The sequence below is a fragment of the Lissotriton helveticus genome, chromosome 4_1 (assembly GCF_964261635.1).
Source record: "Lissotriton helveticus chromosome 4_1, aLisHel1.1, whole genome shotgun sequence".
Taxonomy (NCBI): Eukaryota; Metazoa; Chordata; class Amphibia; order Caudata; family Salamandridae; genus Lissotriton; species Lissotriton helveticus.
In genome coordinates, this window is record NC_136063.1 from 886,347,807 (window position 1) to 886,373,194 (window position 25,388).

At 43.9% G+C, this 25,388-nt stretch overlaps 1 protein-coding gene across 1 annotated transcript in view; it reads left to right on the plus strand.

The window, feature by feature from the left end:
• LOC144827366 (cytidine monophosphate-N-acetylneuraminic acid hydroxylase-like) overlaps positions 1-24,601 on the plus strand; it is a 537,565-nt gene extending 512,964 nt beyond the window's left edge. The window contains exon 15 of the mRNA XM_078685708.1: positions 24,431-24,601. The gene's annotated coding sequence lies outside the window, so the exon portion shown is untranslated. The remainder of the gene's footprint in view (positions 1-24,430) is intronic.
• Positions 24,602-25,388: the final 787 nt, after the last annotated feature.

Genomic DNA, 25,388 nt, shown 5'->3' on the forward strand with positions numbered 1-25,388 from the left:
CAATGAGTCAAAAGAAACGCTATCGACCGCAAGTACTACGGTCGAGGTAAAACCGGAAGATATCTATCTACCGGTATGGTGTTTGGTTGGACGGAAGAGAGGGGCCTTTGGAATACAGCTGCTAACGAAATCTGGAAAGTAAGGTCCAACCTTTTTAAACTCTCTTTTGTTTTCAGTGAAAACTACGGGGGTGATGTCTGACAACTCACAGAAGGAGTTAGTCTATACAACTTTATAGCGCCTCTCGGCTGGTAGGAGAGACTGTGGCTTGGAGAGGGTAAATATTGACAATGAGTCCCATAGTAGGTCTGCGCAGTTTGGTGGCTTTAAATACCCATGTGGCAGGGAGTAACCTAAAGATTGGGTGTTTTTTATGTATTCATACAGCTGAGTTTTTCCTGATGTCCAAAGCAGTGGCAAAAAATTATATGCCCTGAAGAAATTGCCTGATGAATACTATGGCAATGAAACATGTCGGCAAGCAGAGTATGGCTGCATAAATAGCAGGCATATTCACTATTTTTATCTTTGCAATCAGCACAATAAATAAGAATAAAATGTGTGTTTTTGTGTTGGTGTGCATTTTTATGTGACATTAATTGTTTGTCCTGTTCGTTGTTCCACTGCACTCTTTCTTTGCAAACACTTTGCTTTCACTTGGACACTTTCACTCTTTCTTTGAGCTTGATGGCACCAATGATGAGAACAGGGCTATCCTGGTGAGTACCTGCCAGGTTTCCCGCTGGTGGTGCGCCTGTGAGGTGCCATCTCGCTCTCACACATTTTTTCACTGTTGGTTGTTGGTCACACAGCTGTAATTTTCCAAGGGACGGGCTCTTTTTAAGTTTGGCACTAGAGTGATATATAACCCCTACCCCATAATCATTAAAAGACGGGAGGATGTTGGAATTGATTACAATAAGGTTAATATCCTTAAAAAATAGACGAGAAAAACGTGCAGGTGGTCTAGGTTACAATTGTTGTTGAGACTTGATGAGTGGAGGGCAACCTAGGTCCCATAAAACCCTCTTGGCTCCTTATTGTTGTTGGTTAAATGTACGGCGGCTCAGCCGTGAGAGCTTTTTCTAGCCCTTGTTTTCCCTTGTTTTAACTTTTTACTGCCCTGCTGTGTGTAGTGTATTCCCTGCTGCGCATACCACTATTGAAAGGCTTATATAATATATAATGGACAAAAATTGTCTGGCTTTCACAGACGAACAGATTGCTGCAATTCTTGCTGGACCCTCACTCTTTCCAGACAATCCCCTGTTGGGGAGTAGTTCAGTGAGAGAGGAATGGGACAAATTAAGTAACTTAAAAAAGAAACACGTTAGGATTGCCCTACATGGGGCATTGATGTCAGAATACTATAGAGCAGGAGCCTCCCCTGCCAGTTTACTTGTTAGAATAGAACCCAGAATTTTCTTGGATGATAAAAAGTTCAGATTAGACTGGAGCTATATAGCTAACAAGTGTACGAGAGACTGGTTGATTCGCATTATAAGCACAGCCCAACGATTAAGCGAAGAACTACTCAAAGAAATTTGCGTACTAGAAGAAAGTATTAAGCGTGATAACACCTTCACAGACGTAAAAGAACATCTCAGTAGAGTCCAAGAAGATCTGGACGAATATAAAAATTATATGGTAACCCAAACGATCAAGGGGCTCCAACGCAATTTGCGGAGATATACACACGAGTGGGCATTTCCGTATATAAGCGACTCTCATTATCAGTCGGGATCTGAACAACAGAACCTAGGTGGTCCACGTAGAGGGCGAGGGGGCAAACAACATCAGCAGAGACATACCCCTTCTAACTGGACATTCAATAACACGTCGAGCGAGGAAGAAGTAGAACAAGGACCTCAAACAAATAGGGTCAGGTTTCAACAACAAGACCCTAATAACACTGACCTTGGAGTTCTCTTACGGTCTTTTTTAGGACAGGGACAAGGGGCGAACAGGGGAACAGGTCAAGGGAGGGGAAGAGGGTGGGGCAACCGTCAACCCCCACAATGGCAGGCATTCTCCCCGCGACAAACCCAGAGCAGGGGGAGGAAACAACTGTAAATAGCATTGTAGTCAACTTGTCAAGTTACCACCTGTCTGAGAATGAAGACAAAGTCCTTAACAAAGGGCTGGGATTCGTCCGGACTCCAATTCATGATGCTTTTAAATGTCGAGTAGAGTTTCACGAAACAGTTTGCAGAATTAAATTGAAAAAATTCTTTGCCAAACAACCGTATGAGGAGAAAGGGGGATTTAATACCAACCTAAGAAGGCCCTCTACATTCTGCCCCCCTAGTGGAGCAGTAGGACCAGAAGTGACTGTGTTCGAATCAAAAGTCTTACAGGATATCGAACTGATTGAATCTAATAATAAAAAGAGGATTTTTAAAAACATGTCTAAATTAGACTGGGATGCAGTGAAGTCCTTACAAAATAACTCTGAAATCACTATAAAAAGTGTTGACAAGGGTGGGGCCATAGTCGTTTTAAACACCTGCGATTATGAGGCCGAAATTTATCGGTTGTTAAATGTTCGAGCTAATTACCAACCTTTGAAAAAAGATCCCACGCCGGAACTACTGGAAATTATAAAAGGATTGGTTGGCAATGCTAAAGAAAAAAAGTGGATAACCTCCAAAGAGGCGGAGTTCCTGGTAAACACCAATCCCAGGACCCCCCCCCTTTTACATCTTACCCAAAATACATAAGCTGACTCGGCCCCCACCGGGTCGGCCGATTGTATCGGGCATCCAGTCAGTTCTGGAGCCGCTATCGCAGTTTGCCGACTATTTCCTACGTGAATCCGTGGTCACTCAAAAATCCTTTGTAAAGGATACAATGGATATTCTTACTATATTGAGTGAAATGACATTTGACCCCTCAAACGAAATTTTGGTCACCATTGATATTGAATCTTTATATTCCTGTATTCCCCAAGATGCCGCGCTGGTGGCAGCAGCGCGAGCATTGGCAACACAGGAATGGTTCTATGATGCCCCCCAAAGCTTTGTCCTACAATGCATAGAACTAGCATTAACACGAAATTTCTTTGGCTATAAAAACGATCTGTTCCTCCAGACCACCGGAACTTCAATGGGCGCAACCATGGCACCGAGCTTGGCATGCATTTATGTCGGCCAGTTCGAGGAGCACGTCATCTACCCTACCACCGATCCCTTCAAGGGACATGTCCGCCTTTGGAGGAGATATATAGATGACGTGCTCTGCGTCTGGTCTGGAGAGGAAACCACTTTGTTGGATTTTCTCAATTGGTTAAATGAGCAAGATCAAAGCCTTCGATTCACATGGTCTTACAGCAGGAACACAGCTGTGTATCTAGATTTGGACATTGAGACCAGTGAGAGTGGTCTTAGAACCAGCGTCCATCAAAAACACACCGACAGAAACTCGTTGCTCTCATATGAGTCATACCACCCGAGGGCATTAAGAGACAATCTGCCGGTGGGCAGTTCCTCCATTATAGGAGGATCTGCTCTTCTTCTTCTGGCTGCAATGAACAGTAACTGGTCCTCAGTAAAAAGCTTAAAGACAGAAATTACCCCACGCGAGTTATCAAACATGCCAAAAAAAGAGCGCTAAATACTCCACGGAGTGTGATCTTGGAAACCAAAGAGAAAAAGAAGGATGAATGCATCCCAGTCATTATGACATATGACCCCTTAGCCACAAAAATACGACAGGCAATTAGGAAGCACTGGCATATGTTGTCAAACAATGAATTCAAGATGCCACCGCCTCGTTTTTCATTCAGAAGATCGTGCAACTTAAAAGATATGTTGGTACACACAAGGGTAAAACCATTGAAAGAAAATAACACCATCCCCAACGGGCATTTTCCATGTGGGAGTTGCTCGGTGTGCCTGCTAACCATCAAAACCTCGACTGTGACTTTACAATCTGGAAGAGAATGGTGTTTAGGACAATTCAGTAATTGTAACACCACTAATGTGGTGTATAGACTTCAATGCGAGTATGGGCTTCAATACATCGGCCTGACTACACGTAAGGTGAAGTTAAGAATCCAAGAACATCTTAGCACGATAAGAGCTGGCAAAATTACTACGAAATTGGTTGAACACTGCCACAGAAATAAACATGCTTTCACTTGGGTGGTACTGGAGAAAGTGACAGAGGACCCCCACACGATCGACAGGCTACTGGCCACAAAAGAGGCAAGATGGATATATCAGGAAAGAAGCGAACAGAGAGGGTTGAATGAACTCTTGGAGTGGAATAAACTACACTAGGATTTAGATAGCCTTATGGGCATGGTTGGTTACTTTTAAGTACTTGTTCTTCTGCGTGTGTGAATGTGAAGACAAATGAAGAAACACGTTCTTCTGAAAATCACGTACATGCTTTAACACCCACTAATTGTGAGTCCATGACAGGGGCCAAAATAACTTGTGCTTTTCCAACTTGAGGTCCCTATTTCTAAATAATTGTTGTTTGTTGACTCTCTGATTAATATAATATCAATATCTTGAGAGTACTTCATTGAAAAGGTTCTTGTACCTAATCTAATTGTGAGTCCATGACTGGGGTTAAAATAACCTGTGTCTTTCCATTTTGAGGTCCCTTTTTTAAATAATTTTTATTTGTTGACTCTCTGATTAATATAACATCAGTATCTTGAGAGTACTACATAGTGCACCACATCGAATGGGTTTTATACATACAACCCTTTTAGAAAATAAAATCATCTCTTATAAAATCAGGCCAAAGGTCTTGAGAAAAAAAGAAAAAAAGAGATAATTCCTTTGAAAGGTTTGTGATGTTGGAAGGCTCTGGTTAAATGAGGCATTCCGAATAACGTAATTTGGGGTAGGAGAGGAGATATACACAATTCCTTGTCCTTTAAATAAGCCAGATCATACCAATCGTTTGGGGCATGTGAACAGACACATAACTTCGTATTTTTTAGAAATAAAATCTGGGATTGGAGATTGTGCATATAGGCTCCAATAAAGTTATTCGAAGAGAGAATGCAAAAAGCGTAATCCCGCGATAAGAAACGTAAAAAAAGGCACCTCCATGTATTTCGTATGAGAATAACCCAATCCAAGATGGCCGCTTGCAGCGCGAGAGCAGAGTAGCCAATCACGGTCCTTCTGTCCCGCGCAATGAGTCAAAAGAAACGCTATCGACCGCAAGTACTACGGTCGAGGTAAAGCCGGAAGACATCTATCTACCGGTAAGGTGTTAGGTTGGACGGAAGAGAGGGGCCTTTGGAATACAGCTGCTAATGAAATCTGGAAAGTAAGGTCCAACCTTTTTAAACTCTCTTTTGTTTTCAGTGAAAACTACGGGGGTGATGTCTGACAACTCACAGAAGGAGTTAGTCTATACAACTTTATAGCGCCTCTCGGCTGGTAGGAGAGACTGTGGCTTGGAGAGGGTAAATATTGACAATGAGTCCCATAGTAGGTCTGCGCAGTTTGGTGGCTTTAAATACCCACGTGGCAGGGAGTAACCTAAAGATTGGGTGTTTTTTATGTATTCATACAGCTGTGTTTTTCCTGATGTCCAAAGCAGTGGCAAAAAATTATATGCCCTGAAGAAATTGCCTGATGAATACTATGGCAATGAAACATGTCGGCAAGTAGAGTATGGCTGCATAAATAGCAGGCATATTCACTATTTTTATCTATGCAATCAGCACAATAAATAAGAATAAAATGTGTGTATTTGTGTTGGTGTGCATTTTTATGTGACATTAATTGTTTGTCCTGTTCGTTGTTCCACTGCACTCTTTCTTTGCAAACACTTTGCTTTCACTTGGACACTTTCACTCTTTCTTTGAGCTTGATGGCACCAATGATGAGAACAGGGCTATCCTGGTGAGTACCTGCCAGGTTTCCCCCTGGTGGTGCGCCCGTGAGGTGCCATCTCGCTCTCACACATTTTTTCACTGTTGGTTGTTTGTCACACAGCTGTAATTTTCCAAGGGACGGGCTCTTTTTAAGTTTGGCACTAGAGTGATATATAACCCCTACCCCATAATCATTAAAAGAGGAGAGGATGTTGGAATTGATTACAATAAGGTTAATATCCTTAAAAAATAGATGAGAAAAACGTGCCGGTGGTCTAGGTTACAATTGTTGTTGAGACTTGATGAGTGGAGGGCAACCTAGGTCCCATAAAACCCTCTTGGCTCCTTATTGTTGTTGGTTAAATGTACGGCGGCTCAGCCGTGAGAGCTTTTTCTAGCCCTTGTTTTCCCTTGTTTTAACTTTTTACAGCCCTGCTGTGTGTAGTGTATTCCCTGCTGTGCATACCACTATTGAAAGGCTTATATAATATATAATGGACAAAAATTGTCTGGCTTTCACAGACGAACAGATTGCTGCAATTCTAGCTGGACCCTCACTCTTTCCAGACAATCCCCTGTTGGGGAATAGTTCAGTGAGAGAGGAATGGGACAAATTAAGTAACTTAAAAAAGAAACACGTTATGATTGCCCTACATGGGGCATTGATGTCAGAATACTATAGAGCAGGAGCCTCCCCTGCCAGTTTACTTGTTAGAATAGAACCCAGAATTTTCTTGGACGATAAAAAGTTCAGATTAGACTGGAGCTATATAGCTAACAAGTGTACGAGAGACTGGTTGATTCTCATTATAAGCACAGCCCAACGATTAAGCGAAGAACTACTCAAAGAAATTTGCGAACTAGAAGAAAGTATTAAGCGTGATAACACCTTCACAGACGTAAAAGAACATCTCAGTAGAGTCCAAGAAGATCTGGACGAATATAAAAATTATATGGTAACCCAGACGACCAAGGGGCTCCACCGCAATTTGCAGAGATATACACACGAGTGGGCATTTCCGTATATAAGCGACTCTCATTATCAGTCGGGATCTGAACAACAGAACCTAGGTGGTCCACGTAGAGGGCGGGGGGGCAAACATCAGCAGAGACATACCCCTTCTAACTGGACATTCGATAACACGTCGAGCGAGGAAGAAGTAGAACAAGGACCTCAAACAAATAGAGTCAGGTTTCAACAACAAGACCCTAATAACACTGACCTTGGAGTTCTCTTACGGTCTTTTTTAGGACAGGGACAAGGGGCGAACAGGGGAACAGGTCAAGGGAGGGGAAGAGGGTGGGGCAACCGTCAACCCCCACAATGGCAGGCATTCTCCCCGCGACAAACCCGGAGCAGGGGGAGGAAACAACTTTAAATAGCATTGTAGTCAACTTGTCAAGTTACCACCTGTCTGAGAATGAAGACAAAGTCCTTAACAAAGGGCTGGGATTCGTCCCGACTCCAATTCATGATGCTTTTAAATGTCGAGTAGAGTTTCACGAAACAGTTCGCAGAATTAAATTGAAAAAATTCTTTGCCAAACAACCGTATGAGGAGAAAGGGGGATTTAATACCAACCTAAGAAGGCCCTCTACCTTCTGCCCCCCTAGTGGAGCAGTAGGACCAGAAGTGACTGTGTTCGAATCAAAAGTCTTACAGGATATTGAACTGATTGAATCTAATAATAAAAAGAGGATTTTTAAAAACATGTCTAAATTAGACTGGGATGCAGTGAAGTCCTTACAAAATAACTCTGAAATCACTATAAAAAGTGCCGACAAGGGTGGGGCCATAGTCGTTTTAAACACCTGCGATTATGAGGCCGAAATTTATCGGTTGTTAAATGTTCGAGCTAATTACCAACCTTTGAAAAAAGATCCCACGCCGGAACTACTGGAAATTATAAAAGGATTGGTTGGCAATGCAAAAGAAAAAAAGTGGATAACCTGCAAAGAGGCGGAGTTCCTGGTAAACACCAATCCCAGGACCCCCGCCTTTTACATCTTACCCAAAATACATAAGCCGACCCGGCCCCCACCGGGTCGGCCGATTGTATCGTGCATCCAGTCAGTTCTGGAGCCGCTATCGCAGTTTGCCGACTATTTCCTACGTGAATCCGTGGTCACTCAAAAATCCTTTGTAAAGGATACAATGGATATTCTTAATATATTGAGTGAAATGACATTTGACCCCTCAAACGAAATTTTGGTCACCATTGATATTGAATCTTTATATTCCTGTATTCTCCAAGATGCCGCGCTGGTGGCAGCAGCGCGAGCATTGGCGACACAGGAATGGTTCTATGATGCCCCCCAAAGCTTTGTCCTACAATGCATAGAACTAGCATTAGCACAAAATTTCTTTGGCTATAAAAACGATCTGTTCCTCCAGACCACCGGAACTTCAATGGGCGCAACCATGGCACCGAGCTTGGCATGCATTTATGTCGGTCAGCTTGAGGAGCACGTCATCTACCCTACCACCAATCCCTTCAAGGGACATGTCCGCCTTTGGAGGAGATATATAGATGAGGTGCTCTGCGTCTGGTCTGGAGAGAAAACCACTTTGTTGGATTTTCTCAATTGGTTAAATGAGCAAGATCAAAGCCTTCGATTCACATGGTCTTACAGCAGGAACACAGCTGTGTATCTAGATTTGGACATTGAGACCAGTGAGAGTGGTCTTAGAACCAGCGTCCATCAAAAACCCACCGACAGAAACTCGTTGCTCTCATATGAGTCATACCACCCGAGGGCAATAAGAGACAATCTGGCGGTGGGGCAGTTCCTCCATTATAGGAGAATCTGCTCTTCTTCTTCTGGCTGCAATGAACAGTCCATGGTCCTCAGTAAAAAGCTTAAAGACAGAAATTACCCCACGCGAGTTATCAAACATGCCAAAAAAAGAACGCTAAATACTCCACGGAGTGTGCTCTTGGAAACCAAAGAGAAAAAGAAGGATGAATGCATCCCAGTCATTATGACATATGACCCCTCAGCCACAAAAATACGACAGGCAATTAGGAAGCACTGGCATATGTTGTCAAACAATGAACTCAAGATGCCACCGCCTCGTTTTTCATTCAGAAGATCATGCAACTTAAAAGATATGTTGTTACACACAAGGGTAAAACCATTGAAAGAAAATAACACCATCCCCAACGGGCATTTTCCATGTGGGAGTTGCTTAGTGTTCCCGCTAACCATCAAAACCTCGACTGTGACTTTACAATCTGGAAGAGAATGGTGTTTAGGACAATTAAGTAATTGTAACACCACTAATGTGGTGTATAGACTTCAATGCGAGTGTGGCTTCAATACATCGGCCTGACTACACGTAAGGTGAAGTTAAGAATCCAAGAACATCTTAGCACGATAAGAGCTGGCAAAATTACCTCGAAATTGGTTGAACACTGCCACAGAAATAAACATGCTTTCACTTGGGTGGTACTGGAGAAAGTGACAGAGGACCCCCACACGATCGACAGGCTACTGGCCACAAAAGAGGCAAGATGGATATATCAGGAAAGAAGCGAACAGAGAGGGTTGAATTAACTCTTGGAGTGGAATAAACTACACTAGGATTTAGATAGCCTTATGGGCATGGTTGGTTACTTTTAAGTACTTGTTCTTCTGCGTGTGTGAATGTGAAGACAAATGAAGAAACACATTCTTCTGAAAATCACGTACATGCTTTAACACTCACTAATTGTGAGTCCATGACAGGGGCCAAAATAACTTGTGCTTTTCCACCTTGAGGTCCCTATTTCTAAATAATTGTTGTTTGTTGACTCTCTGATTAATATAATATCAATATCTTGAGAGTACTTCATTGAAAAGGTTCTTGTACCTAACCTAATTGTGAGTCCATGACTGGGGTTAAAATAACCTGTGTCTTTCCATTTTGAGGTCCCTTTTTTTAAATCATTTTTATTTGTTGACTCTCTGATTAATATAACATCAGTATCTTGAGAGTACTACATAGTGCACCACATCGAATGGGTTTTATACATACAACCCTTTTAGAAAATAAAATCATCTCTTATAAAATCAGGCCAAAGGTCTTGAGAAAAAAAGAAAAAAAGAAATAATTCCTTTGAAAGGTCTGTGATGTTGGAAGGCTCTGGTTAAATGAGGCATTCCGAATAACGTAATTTGGGGTAGGAGAGGAGATATACACAATTCCTTGTCCTTTAAATAAGCCAGATCATACCGATCGTTTGGGGCATGTGAACAGACACATAACTTCGTCTTTTTTAGAAATAAAATCTGGGATTGGAGATTGTGCATATAGGCTCCAATAAAGTTATTCGAAGAGAGAATGCAAAAAGCGTAATCCCGCGATAAGAAACGTAAAAAAAGGCACCTCCATGTATTTCGTATGAAAATAACCCAATCCAAGATGGCCGCTTGCAGCGCGAGAGCAGAGTAGCCAATCACGGTCCTTCTGTCCCGCGCAATGAGTCAAAAGAAACGCTATCGACCGCAAGTACTACGGTCGAGGTAAAGCCGGAAGACATCTATCTACCGGTAAGGTGTTAGGTTGGACGGAAGAGAGGGGCTTTTGGAATACAGCTGCTAACGAAATCTGGAAAGTAAGGTCCAACCTTTTTAAACTCTCTTTTGTTTTCAGTGAAAACTACGGGGGTGATGTCTGACAACTCACAGTAAGAGTTAGTCTATACAACTTTATAGCGCCTCTCGGCTGGTAGGAGAGACTGTGGCTTGGAGAGGGTAAATATTGACAATGAGTCCCATAGTAGGTCTGCGCAGTTTGGTGGCTTTAAATACCCACGTGGCAGGGAGTAACCTAAAGATTGGGTGTTTTTTATGTATTCATACAGCTGTGTTTTTCCTGATGTCCAAAGCAGTGGCAAAAAATTATATGCCCTGAAGAAATTGCCTGATGAATACTATGGCAATGAAACATGTCGGCAAGTAGAGTATGGCTGCATAAATAGCAGGCATATTCACTATTTTTATCTATGCAATCAGCACAATAAATAAGAATAAAATTTGTGTATTTGTGTGCATTTTTATGTGAACAATAAGTGTTTGTCCTGTTCGTTGTTCCACTGCACTCTTTCTTTGCAAACACTTTGCTTTCACTTGGACACTTTCACTCTTTCTTTGAGCTTGATGGCACCAATGATGAGAACAGGGCTATCCTGGTGAGTACCTGCCAGGTTTCCCCCTGGTGGTGCGCCCGTGAGGTGCCATCTCGCTCTCACACATTTTTTCACTGTTGGTTGTTTGTCACACAGCTGTAATTTTCCAAGGGACGGGCTCTTTTTAAGTTTGGCACTAGAGTGATATTTAACCCCTACCCCATAATCATTAAAAGAGGGGAGATGTTGGAATTGATTACAATAAGGTTAATATCCTTAAAAAATAGATGAGAAAAACGTGCCGGTGGTCTAGGTTACAATTGTTGTTGAGACTTGATGAGTGGAGGGCAACCTAGGTCCCATAAAACCCTCTTGGCTCCTCATTGTTGTTGGTTAAATGTACGGCGGCTCAGCCGTGAGAGCTTTTTCGAGCCCTTGTTTTCCCTTGTTTTAACTTTTTACTGCCCTGCTGTGTAGTGTATTCCCTGCTGCGCATACCACTATTGAAATGCTTATATTATATATAATGTACAAAAATTGTCTGGCTTTCACAGACGAACAGATTGCTGCAATTCTAGCTGGACCCTCACTCTTTCCAGACAATCCCCTGTTGGGGAGTAGTTCAGTGAGAGAGGAATGGGACAAATTAAGTAACTTAAAAAAGAAACACGTTAGGATTGCCCTACATGGGGCATTGATGTCAGAATACTATAGAGCAGGAGCCTCCCCTGCCAGTTTACTTGTTAGAATAGAACCCAGAATTTTCTTGGACGATAAAAAGTTCAGATTAGACTGGAGCTATATAGCTAACAAGTGTATGAGAGACTGGTTGATTCTCATTATAAGCACAGCCCAACGATTAAGCGAAGAACTACTCAAAGAAATTTGCGAACTAGAAGAAAGTATTAAGCGTGATAAAACCTTCACAGACGTAAAAGAACATCTCAGTAGAGTCCAAGAAGATCTGGACGAATATAAAAATTATATGGTAACCCAAACGATCAAGGGGCTCCAACGCAATTTGCAGAGATATACACACGAGAGGGCATTTCCGTATATAAGCGACTCTCATTATCAGTCGGGATCTGAACAACAGAACCTAGGTGGTCCACGTAGAGGGCGGGGGGGCAAACAACATCAGCAGAGACATACCCCTTCTAACTGGACATTCGATAACACGTCGAGCGAGGAAGAAGTAGAACAAGGACCTCAAACAAATAGAGTCAGGTTTCAACAACAAGACCCTAATAACACTGACCTTGGAGTTCTCTTACGGTCTTTTTTAGGACAGGGACAAGGGGCGAACAGGGGAACAGGTCAAGGGAGGGGAAGAGGGTGGTGCAACCGTCAACCCCCACAATGGCAGGCATTCTCCCTGCGACAAACCCGGAGCAGGGGGAGGAAACAACTGTAAATAGCATTGTAGTCAACTTGTCAAGTTACCACCTGTCTGAGAATGAAGACAAAGTCCTTAACAAAGGGCTGGGATTCGTCCCGACTCCAATTCATGATGCTTTTAAATGTCGAGTAGAGTTTCACGAAACAGTTCGCAGAATTAAATTGAAAAAATTCTTTGCCAAACAACCGTATGAGGAGAAAGGGGGATTTAATACCAACCTAAGAAGGCCCTCTACATTCTGCCCCCCTAGTGGAGCAGTAGGACCAGAAGTGACTGTGTTCGAATCAAAAGTCTTACAGGATATCGAACTGATTGAATCTAATAATAAAAAGAGGATTTTTAAAAACATGCCTAAATTAGACTGGGATGCAGTTAAGTCCTTACAAAATAACTCTGAAATCACTATAAAAAGTGCTGACAAGGGTGGGGCCATAGTCCTTTTAAATACCTGCGATTATGAGGCCGAAATTTATCGGTTGTTAAATGTTCGAGCTAATTACCAACCTTTGAAAAAAGATCCCACGCCGGAACTACTGGAAATTATAAAAGGATTGGTTGGCAATGCTAAAGAAAAAAAGTGGATAACCTCCAAAGAGGCGGAGTTCCTGGTAAACACCAATCCCAGGACCCCCGCCTTTTACATCTTACCCAAAATACATAAGCCGACCCGGCCCCCACCGGGTCGGCCGATTGTATCGGGCATCCAGTCAGTTCTGGAGCCGCTATCGCAGTTTGCCGACTATTTCCTACGTGAATCCGTGGTCACTCAAAAATCCTTTGTAAAGGATACAATGGATATTCTTAATATATTGAGTGAAATGACATTTGACCCCTCAAACGAAATTTTGGTCACCATTGATATTGAATCTTTATATTCCTGTATTCCCCAAGATGCCGCGCTGGTGTCAGCAGCGCGAGCATTGGCGACACAGGAATGGTTCTATGATGCCTCCCAAAGCTTTGTCCTACAATGCATAGAACTAGCATTAACACGAAATTTCTTTGGCTATAAAAACGATCTGTTCCTCCAAACCACCGGAACTTCAATGGGCGCAACCATGGCACCGAGCTTGGCATGCATTTATGTCGGCCAGTTCGAGGAGCACGTCATCTACCCTACCACCAATCCCTTCAAGGGACATGTCCGCCTTTGGAGGAGATATATAGATGACGTGCTCTGCGTCTGGTCTGGAGAGGAAACCACTTTGTTGGATTTTCTCAATTGGTTAAATGAGCAAGATCAAAGCCTTTGATTCAAATGGTCTTACAGCAGGAACACAGCTGTGTATCTAGATTTGGACATTGAGACCAGTGAGAGTGGACTTAGAACCAGCGTCCATCAAAAACCCACCGACAGAAACTCGTTGCTCTCATATGAGTCATACCACCCGAGGGCATTAAGAGACAATCTGCCGGTGGGGCAGTTGCTCCATTATAGGAGAATCTGCCCTTCTTCTTCTGGCTGCAATGAACAGTCCATGGTCCTCAGTAAAAAGCTTAAAGACAGAAATTACCCCACGCGAGTTATCAAACATGCCAAAAAAAGAGCGCTAAATACTCCACGGAGTGTGCTCTTGGAAACCAAAGAGAAAAAGAAGGATGAATGCATCCCAGTCATTATGACATATGACCCCTTAGCCACAAAAATACGACAGGCAATTAGGAAGCACTGGCATATGTTGTCAAACAATGAATTCAAGATGCCACCGCCTCGTTTTTCATTCAGAAGATCGTGCAACTTAAAAGATATGTTGGTACACACAAGGGTAAAACCATTAAAAGAAAATAACACCATCCCCAACGGGCATTTTCCATGTTGGAGTTGCTCGGTGTGCCCGCTAACCATCAAAACCTCGACTGTGACTTTACAATCTGGAAGAGAATGGTGTTTAGGACAATTCAGCAATTGTAACACCACTAATGTGGTGTATAGACTTCAATGCGAGTGTGGGCTTCAATACATCGGCCTGACTACACGTAAGGTGAAGTTAAGAATCCAAGAACATCTTAGCACGATAAGAGCTGGCAAAATTACTACGAAATTGGTTGAACACTGCCACAGAAATAAACATGCTTTCACTTGGGTGGTACTGGAGAAAGTGACAGAGGACCCCCACACGATCGACAGGATTAACCCTGGAACCTCCTGAGGCACAGCCGGGAGTAGACTGCATTAGCGCATTTCACTGATTTTAAACCTGAAAATTTTCGTTTTTTTAAACCACTCACCTCCCCAACCTGACACACGATTACAGTGTGCAGGCACCTTTCTGGGTGGAAAACGAGCGCTGGAAAGGGCAGAATTGGCAATCCTAGTCACCCGCCATTGCCCACGCCAAGTTTGGACACGCCCACCTCGAGGCCACGCCCCCTGCATAGCTCTACAAAAGCGCGCTGAATTACTAGCGCGATAGATTAACCCTGGAACCTCCTGAGGCACAGCCGGGAGTAGACTGCATTAGCGCATTTCACTGCTTTTAAACCTGAAAATGTTCGTTTTTTTAAACCACTCACCTCCCCAACCTGACACACGATTACAGTGTGCAGGCACCTTTCTGGGTGGAAAACGAGCGCTGGAAAGGGCAGAATTGGCAATCCTAGTCACCTGCCATTGCCCACGCCGAGTTTGGGACACGCCCACCTCGAGGCCACGCCCCCTGCATAGCTCTACAAAAGCGCGCTGAATCACTAGCGCGATAGATTAACCCTGGAACCTCCTGAGGCACAGCTGGGAGTAGACTGCATCAGCGCATTTCACTGCTTTTAAACCTGAAAATTTTCGTTTTTTTAAACCACTCACCTCCCCAACCTGACACACGATTACAGTGTGCAGGCACCTTTCTGGGTGGAAAACGAGCGCTGGAAAGGGCAGAATTGGCAATCCTAGTCACCCGCCATTGCCCACGCCGAGTTTGGACACGCCCACCTCGAGGCCACGCCCCCTGCATAGCTCTACAAAAGCGCGCTGAATTACTAGCGCGATAGATTAACCCTGGAACCTCCTGAGGCACAGCCGGGAGTAGACTGCATTAGCGCATTTCACTGCTTTTAAACCTGAAAATTTTCGTTTTTTTAAACCACTCACCTCCCCAACCTGACACACGATTACAGTGTGCAGGCACCTTTCTGAATGGAAAACGAGCGCTGGAAAGGGCAGAATTGGCAATCCTAGTCACCCGCCATTGCCCACGCCGAGTTTGGGACACGCCCACCTCGAGGCCACGCCCCCTGTACTCACCTCTTCACTATAAACATGTGCTTCTACCGGAAGCGCAGCGGACGAGCGCAGCGGGCGCGACGATTGCGCGCCGAAGGCGCGCATAAGGCAAGCTCGTCTGCGCTTGTCCGCGCCGAGCCCGTGCCTAGGGCCATAACCCCTGCATTACAGATACCAGAGCTCAGGCACTATAGTGCGGAAACCCTGTATAGCCTTATACCCCCTGTCACCGCTTGTACGCAACATCCCTACTGCGTTGATCTTTCACCACAAACCTGTCCTAAATGTAAGTGCTCCCTCAAACCTAAACTTCCAGTCGATTTCACCCATGACTTCCATATGTTCCTACTGAACTGTCGTTCTTTGCCGAAACATACGGCGGAAATTGCACTCTTGATAGAGGAGCATATGCCAGACATACTGTTTCTGACAGAAACCTGGCTTACCTCGGAGTCCGACCCCGCCTTAGTCGTCGCCCTCCCTCCAGGCTTTCAAATCACGCGGCAAGATCGACCGAAAGGCAGGGGAGGAGGTCTAGCCATTATTTACAAGGAACGGTTTCAATGTCGTGTCACCTCTGAAACCATCCCAGACTGTGAGAGCCTCTCCTTTGACATCGATCTCTCTCCTAACAGGTGCTTTTCAGGCACTCTTATTTAACGCCCGCCGGGCCCGTCTAAGCAGTTCCATGAGTGCCTACCTACGAGCCTGGCAGAACGGGCTAGCACCTCGTCTAATTTTACCCTGTTAGGTGATTTTAATCTTCATTTTGATTCCTCTGCAGACCACATAGCCACTACCCTGGTTGACGACTTGGCAGCCCTGCAACTCACCCAGCATGTGAAGACCCCTACACATGTCAAGGGCCACCTGCTAGACCCGATTTTTAGCAATTGTATTGACCTTGTAGCCGGCCCACCAATTCCACTACCGTGGACAGACCACTCACTGGTCCCCTTCGAGTGGACCTCACTCAAGCCCCTCCCGACTGGACCCACCACGAGGGTCATGCGAGCTTGGTCTCGCCTCGCAATTGATGACTGGTCCATCAAACTTGCCAGCAGCCACCCCCCTTATAATGAAGACCCTAGCGTAGCCTACCAAAGGTATGCAGACTGGATTTCTCAAACCCTGGATGTCATATTACCAAAAAAGAAAGTCACGCTAAAACGCTCTCACAAAACTGCTCCCTGGTATACGGAAACTCTCAGGGAGATGGAGCGTCAGTGCAGAAAATCGGAAAGACGCTGGCGCCTGGACTACTCGACGGAGAATAAAACCCTCTACCAAGAGTCACTTAGCAATTATAAAACAGAAGTTAAAATTGCTCAGGCTGCCTACTACTCGAACAAGATTTTGAGTGCTAAATCAAAGCCTAAAGAAATTTTTCAAATTATAAAACAATTATCAAAACCCCCACCCGATTTACCTATCACTAAATCTTCCACCCATTGTAATAACATTGCTGAGTTCTTTCATCAAAAAGTGAATAAAATCTACTCAGCTTTCCCCCCTAGGAGCATCACTCCTTCAGCCCAACCCAATGAAACCTTAATCTCTTTTCCACCACAATCGCCATCCACCTTGACCCATTTCCCGTCTCTAGACCTTGCAACCCTTGAATCCATAGCCCGAAAAGTCAAGTCCGGATCCCCTGACGACCCAGCCCCTCCAGACATCATCATGGCGGCCTCACAATTCATTCTGCCGACCATTAGAGATGTCTTAAATGCATCTATCACCACCGGCATTGTCCCGCCCGCTTGGAAGCAGGCCATGGTCAGATCTTTATTGAAGAAATCCAATTTGGATCCGACTGACCTTGGTAATTACCGTCCAATCTCCCTGCTCCCATGGGTGAGTAAGCTTCTAGAAAAATTTATAAATCTCCAACTGGTAAACTTTCTAGAGGAACAACAATTATTAGACCCCACCCAGACGGGCTTTAGACCTAAACATGGGACTGAGACCGCCCTTCTTATGGTCACAGAGGAGTCCAGAAAGATCCTGGACCAAGGAGGATCAGTGGCAGTGATCCTCCTTGACCTCAGCGCGGCGTTTGACACGGTCAGCCATGACATCTTGCTGCACCGTATATCCAACGCCGGGATCAGGGACAAAGGCTGGCTGTGGTTCAAATCCTTCTTAGAGGATAGATACTTCCGAGTTTTTGAGGGTGAGTCTAAGTCCACCCGTAGACCTTTAAAGTGCGGGGTTCCTCAGGGCTCCTCTTTGAGTCCCGCATTGTTCAGCATATATATGAGACCACTGGCTGAGGTCGTCCGCCCTTTTGGGATTAAGATCATCTCTTATGCGGACGACACGCAGCTGGTGGTCTCACTGGCGCAGGAGGCCAATACGCCTGCGTCAGGCGGTCTCAAAGAATGCCTAGAGAAGGTCAAGGGCTGGATGTCCTCTTCATTTCTCAAATTGAATGGGGACAAAACGGAGCTGATGCTCCTAGGTTCCCCGGATCCCTACTTCCCTAACACCTTGTGGACCCCCTGTCTAGGCCTTCCTCCAACCCCTAAAAACAACATCAAGAGCCTTGGGGTTTGGTTGGATAGATCCTTATCATTTAGTACTCAGGCCACAAAACTCTCAGCCGCCTGTTTTGGACTCATGAGAATGTTAAATAAGATCTTCCCTCTCCTTCCCGTGGAGGCAAAACAGGTGGCTGTACAGGGCCTAATACAATCACGCCTGGACTTTAACAACGTGCTCTATCTCGGTGCCCCAGAATATACCATACGCAGACTCCAGATAGTGCAGAATTGCGCAGCACGCCTGCTGCTCAAGATCCCGCGCAGACAATCGGTGAGGGCCGGGCTGGTTAGCCTTCATTGGCTACCAGTGCGTCAGAGGATTCTGTTTAAGGCCATGTGCATTGCACATCAGGCCTTCTGGGATACGGGCCCCGGGATTGCCCAGGACCTAATTACTCACTACCTCCCCAGCAGAAACCTCCGCTCCAGCCAGACTTTCTTGGCCACGACACCAAGAATAAAAAGATCTAGATCTGGCGGCAGGACGTTTGCCTACAACGCATCCTTGGCATGGAACAATCTCCCCCTGCACCTGAGAGCCAATTGCAATCTCCCCACCTTCCGTAAACAGCTGAAAACTTTTCTTTTTAATCTGCCCCGCTAATCCCAGCTAGCCTCCCTCGCAGGTTCTTGGTTATTCTAGCGCTTGGACGCCTTCGGGCAGCAATTCGCGCTTTATAAATCCACATCCATTCCATTCCATTCCAGGCTACTGGCCACTAAAGAGGCAAGATGGATATATCAGGAAAGAAGCGAACAGAGAGGGTTGAATGAACTCTTGGAGTGGAATAAACTACACTAGGATTTAGATAGCCTTATGGGCATGGTTGGTTACTTTTAAGTACTTGTTCTTCTGCGTGTGTGAATGTGAAGACAAATGAAGAAACACATTCTTCTGAAAATCACGTACATGCTTTAACACCCACTAATTGTGAGTCCATGACAGGGGCCAAAATAACTTGTGCTTTTCCAACTTGAGGTCCCTATTTCTAAATAATTGTTGTTTGTTGACTCTCTGATTAATATAATATCAATATCTTGAGAGTACTTCATTGAAAAGGTTCTTGTACCTAATCTAATTGTGAGTCCATGACTGGGGTTAAAATAACCTGTGTCTTTCCATTTTGAGGTCCCTTTTTTTAAATAATTTTTATTTGTTGACTCTCTGATTAATATAACATCAGTATCTTGAGAGTACTACATAGTGCACCACATCGAATGGGTTTTATACATACAACCCTTTTAGAAAATAAAATCATCTCTTATAAAATCAGGCCAAAGGTCTTGAGAAAAAAAGAAAAAAAGAGATAATTCCTTTGAAAGGTTTGTGATGTTGGAAGGCTCTGGTTAAATGAGGCATTCCGAATAACGTAATTTGGGGTAGGAGAGGAGATATACACAATTCCTTGTCCTTTAAATAAGCCAGATCATACCAATCGTTTGGGGCATGTGAACAGACACATAACTTCGTCTTTTTTAGAAATAAAATCTGGGATTGGAGATTGTGCATATAGGCTCCAATAAAGTTATTCGAAGAGAGAATGCAAAAAGCGTAATCCCGCGATAAGAAACGTAAAAAAAGGCACCTCCATGTATTTCGTATGAGAATAACCCAATCCAAGATGGCCGCTTGCAGCGCGAGAGCAGAGTAGCCAATCACGGTCCTTCTGTCCCGCGCAATGAGTCAAAAGAAACGCTATCGACCGCAAGTACTACGGTCGAGGTAAAGCCGGAAGACATCTATCTACCGGTAAGGTGTTAGGTTGGACGGAAGAGAGGGGCCTTTGGAATACAGCTGCTAACGAAATCTGGAAAGTAAGGTCCAACCTTTTTAAACTCTCTTTTGTTTTCAGTGAAAACTACGGGGGTGATGTCTGACAACTCACAGAAGGAGTTAGTCTATACAACTTTATAGCGCCTCTCGGCTGGTAGGAGAGACTGTGGCTTGGAGAGGGTCAATATTGACAATGAGTCCCATAGTAGGTCTGCGCAGTTTGGTGGCTTTAAATACCCACGTGGCAGGGAGTAACCTAAAGATTGGGTGTTTTTTATGTATTCATACAGCTGTGTTTTTCCTGATGTCCAAAGCAGTGGCTAAAAATTATATGCCCTGAAGAAATTGCCTGATGAATACTATGGCAATGAAACATGTCGGCAAGTAGAGTATGGCTGCATAAATAGCAGGCATATTCACTATTTTTATCTATGCAATCAGCACAATAAATAAGAATAAAATTTGTGTATTTGTGTTGGTGTGCATTTTTATGTGACATTAATTGTTTGTCCTGTTCGTTGTTCCACTGCACTCTTTCTTTGCAAACACTTTGCTTTCACTTGGACACTTTCACTCTTTCTTTGAGCTTGATGGCACCAATGATGAGAACAGGGCTATCCTGGTGAGTACCTGCCAGGTTTCCCCCTGGTGGTGCGCCCGTGAGGTGCCATCTCGCTCTCACACATTTTTTCACTGTTGGTTGTTTGTCACACAGCTGTAATTTTCCAAGGGACGGGCTCTTTTTAAGTTTAGCACTAGAGTGATATATAACCCCTACCCCATAATCATTAAAAGAGGGGAGGATGTTGGAATTGATTACAATAAGGTTAATAGCCTTAAAAAATAGATGAGAAAAACGTGCCGGTGGTCTAGGTTACAATTGTTGTTGAGGCAGTAATTGTGAAACAGAATATTGCTAAGCACTGTGGGCAGTGGCCCCACCAGGGGTGTCACAATGGATTGCAGACCTTGACTGGTGTCAACAAGCAAAGCACACAGTGTATCTGAGCAGGGGGTGCCCGAAGAAATGGGAAAGAATATAGGAACCATGGCGTGCATACCGAGGCAGGTGATGACTGGCACATGTAATAGGGACAGCTGGGGGTGTGGGCGGGCACTAATGTCATTTGTCTAAATGGACGTTTATTATATATCTGGAAAACGAAGACATGTAACGTGTGATGTGCTGCAATGTAACCTAAGCAAATTGCTGAAAGCTGAGCATGTCAATAAAAAAGATTGGGGAAAATATAGACACATTATGAGTGCCCTGGAGTAATGACTGATAAATGCAATCCCCATAGTTATCAAGATCAAGGTCATTGGTAGCTCAGGTGGGTGAAGCTACCAGGTGTTACAAGTGGGCCTTGGAAGATCCCCTAGAAATGAGGAATCACTCAAAATATGGATTGCACATCTGACTCCTAGAGAAATTCCTAATTTTCTCCCATGCGCACTTGGAGCAGGTGAAATCTCCAGGAGGAAAACACTGTGGTCCAGAATTATTACATTTTTATACAATGCAGGGCAGCATCCAAATTTGCTGCACTGTGTTGTTCAGTTGAGAAAACACAACAAAGTACAGTCTACTGCTGATGTCATTCCTTGCACTGATACGCAAACAGGCTGTGTTTTGTGACCCACCGCCTCACACCATGGTGCAGAGTTCAGCGTGACCTGTCCAACATAGGACTTGTACTTTAGGCATACCCTTCCAGTACAAATGCCTTTGCAGAAACAAATTGAGAATGTTCCCACACATTGGACGTGTGTTGTGCACTGCAGCACAAATGCAGAGTATTAATTATTGAGAAATTAACACAGTTCCCTCTCTTTGCACCTACTTCAAGTAGGCATTAACTTTTGATGTAAAGTTCTGTCTGACTATCTTGGTAGATTTGGTTTTGAATCAAAACCTAAGGGCGCTTGCGTTGATCCACCCCAGTAACAGAACCTTGACCCAAAATGACGCAAAATATCTTCTTAATACAAGCTTGTTGAGGGGTGAGATTGTATATTCTCTGAACCAGCCTCAGACCTTTTGGAAAGTCTGATACTTAATTGCATTCCTACTTATTTAAGTAGGTATTTAATTAACATTTCTAACATTGCCCTCTGCCTCTTTTATTAGGGTTGTCTGGCAGATGGCCCTAAAGGGTGGTAAGACATTTATATTCTCAAAGCTTGTTGCGTCACTATGTTCAACTTAAACGCACAAAACAATATTTTGAGGGGGTAAATCTCCAGTCCGGACATAGAACCAGAATTGATAGAACTGTACTCTTTCTAATGTGTTGCATATCGGCCTGTGCTTTGCCTCTGTTCCATTTTCCTGCCTTTCTGTGAGTCTGCAAGTGCCCCCTGATGTACAATGCTTTGGATGTTTCATACACGTGTGCTGGATTCTGGGCACTTAGGGGCCTATTAGGATGGCGGACGGACCTGCGTCCGCCCGCCACCCCCGAGGTGGAGGGACCGTCCGCAGGGGCAGCCGCGGTGCCTCCGGTGCAATTAGGATGTGACCGCCACCCTGGCGGTCACATCCCGTATCTTTAACCTTGCGGCGGGTGCTGCTTGAAGCAGCAACCGCCGCAAGGTTAAAAATGCATGCTTCACATTTACATGCACAAAGCGGCAGGCACCGCGTGGTGCCTGCCGCTTTGTGCATGTAAATGCTGGGGGGTACCATAGGACCCCCCATGTGCACCCCCCACCCCTCGACACCCTGGGGGCCCGCAACGGGCCCCCAAACACCAAAGACCACATGCTTTTCCACTGTGGAAAAGCCCCAGCGGAAAAGCATGTTTTCTGCCCCATCCTAATATGGCTGGCGGTGTCTGATAGACACCGCCACCATATTAGAGCTTTTCCGCCACGGTCAGAAGGCGACCACGGTGGAAAAGCGGCGGACGGTCTTCCCGTCCGCCGATGACCCTCCAGCCATCCTAATCTGGCAGGGGTCTTTGTAGGCACCGCAGCGGTGAATCCGCATCCTCCGGGCCGGTGGTGGCTTCCGCCGGCCGAGGGGATGTGGATTCACCGCAATCCTAATCGGCCTCTTAGTTTGTTCTTTGTACCTGGACGGGCAGATGCCCCCAAAGATCTTAGGGCCTGATTAAGATGCCAGTCAGGCTCTCGTCTGACCGGCACCGTGGTTGAAGCAGGACTGCCAGACTAGAAGTGTGCAGTCCTGCTGCTCGCATTACGATTCAACTGCCTTCATGGCAGTCACAATGTGCATATTTTGTATTGCAGTGTGTGCTGCGGGCTGCAGCACACGCCACAATACAAAATATACACATTTAAAACATCCTTGTACCATGTAGCAGGCACCATGCAGTGCCTGCTACATGGTACAGGGATGTTTAAGGGGCACCATAGGTGCCCCCCAGGCCCCATAGCAGAGGGCCAGGGGGGTAGGGAGCCCTGCTAGGGGCCCCAAAGTCACTTTCTGCCTGCCTGTTCATGGCGGGTGAACTGCCATGAAAGGGCAGGTGGAAAGGGACATTGTAATCCCTATGACAGTGCCTGAGCAGGCACCACCCGCATTGCAGGGACTGAAAGTCCAACCCCCGCACTGATGAGATCCTTGATCCTGTCGGATGCAGCAGTCTTTCCCCTCCAACAGCCAAGCTCTGACCGCCTGCATCCTAATGCAGCGGTAAGGCCAATGGGCTGGATGGGGGTGGGACCGCCACCGATGGCCTGAAGATGGCGCTCCTACTGCCATCATAATAAGGCCATTTCGTGGGGTGGGTTTACCGTATTGCTTGGTTAAGGCATAACTGTAACACATAGCAAATACAATTACATATAATGGGCACACAATCATTCTTTAACCTGTATTTGTCTGTGCCTTACCAAACAGCATTTGAAAATATGGAAATTCCTATAGAGTCATGGAATTTCCTCAATTGAAAATGTAAGCTTATAGGTGGATTATGGATTTTCTAGAGTGGATTGATGTGCAATTCCAGGTCAATACCCGCAACTTGTAGGATGTATTCCATCCTGAAAGGCATATAAATGTACTCCAGTAAATGTGATTTCCAGCACGAATAGGAAAGAAAATAACCCCATATTCAATGGGGGGGGGGAATGAAGAGAAAGTAGCTCCTGCACTAGAACAAATAATCCCAACCAAGAGAGGAGACAAAATGAATGTTTAAATACAAATTTGAGTTAAATGTAAAAATGCAGAATTTCTATCTGTTTGAAATTCCGCAAGCTCACATTTTACATGTCTGAACTCATGGAAATCCAAAGCAAATGTTCAACTTTCCCTACAAGACCTTTGTGAATCAGGCTGTTATAATGGAACATTGGTGATTGTGTTAACCAGTTAAACTGATACATAGCGCCTAGGATATTTGACATAGTGTAAATATATCAGAGTAGTTCCTAGTTAATTGTAGTTTTTACCTCCCACAAACTTGTAAATATGAATCAGAAGTTTTGAAATTATCAATGTATTGATTCTGTATACAATTGATCTGCCAAAGAAATTCACAACCTTCTACTAAATGCATTTCTTACAGGAATGTCTGACTGCAACACGGGAAGAAAGACAAGGAAAACAATATTTTGCTGCGATACTGCTTTCGACAACAGCTTCAGAAGTTCCAAAGGACGTCTGCCATAACGAATGTAATAGCCACTTACTGAAGCAATACCAGCCAGCATCTTTAAAATAAAAAAGTAATTGGCAGACCCAATTCTTGAACGAATACTTTTGCTGATGAATTTTACCATGTAGCTATGCTTAACATATTATATTCCTTTTCCCTTGAAATAAAGGGCCTCATTTATAAAGTGTTGCAGGGTGTGCAGTCATAATATCGAGTTTTTTATTTCGACTGGACAGAATATCGAGTAAAGAATATAGAATGGACAAAATATCGACTAGACATAATATAGACAACAAAAATATCGACTAAAAAAAATGTATATCGAATAGAATGAACATAATATCGAATCAAAAATATAGAATGGACATAATATCGACTAGACATAATATAGACAACAAAAATATCGAATTTAAGGTAAGTTAATAATATTTTTAATTTTTTGTGTAATATTATTCTGTAGCGGGTTGTGGGTTTATAGGGGAATAGGGTGGGAAGTAATTTAATTATAATTAATTAAATATGTTAATTTATGTATTGATATTTATTTAGAATTAATTGTTAAATAATTATTAATTGGTAATTAATTAAAATATAATTGGTAATTAATTAAAATTGATTAATTGATAAATATTTTAATTTTGGTAATTTATTTTCTGTAGCGGGTTGTGGGTTTATAGGGGAATAGGGTGGGAAGTAATTTAATTATAATTAATTAAATATGTTAATTTATGTATTGATATTTATTTAGAATTAATTGTTAAATAATTATTAATTGGTAATTAATTAAAATATAATTGGTAATTAATTAAAATTGATTAATTGATAAATATTTTAATTTTGGTAATTTATTCTCTGTAGCGGGTGGTGG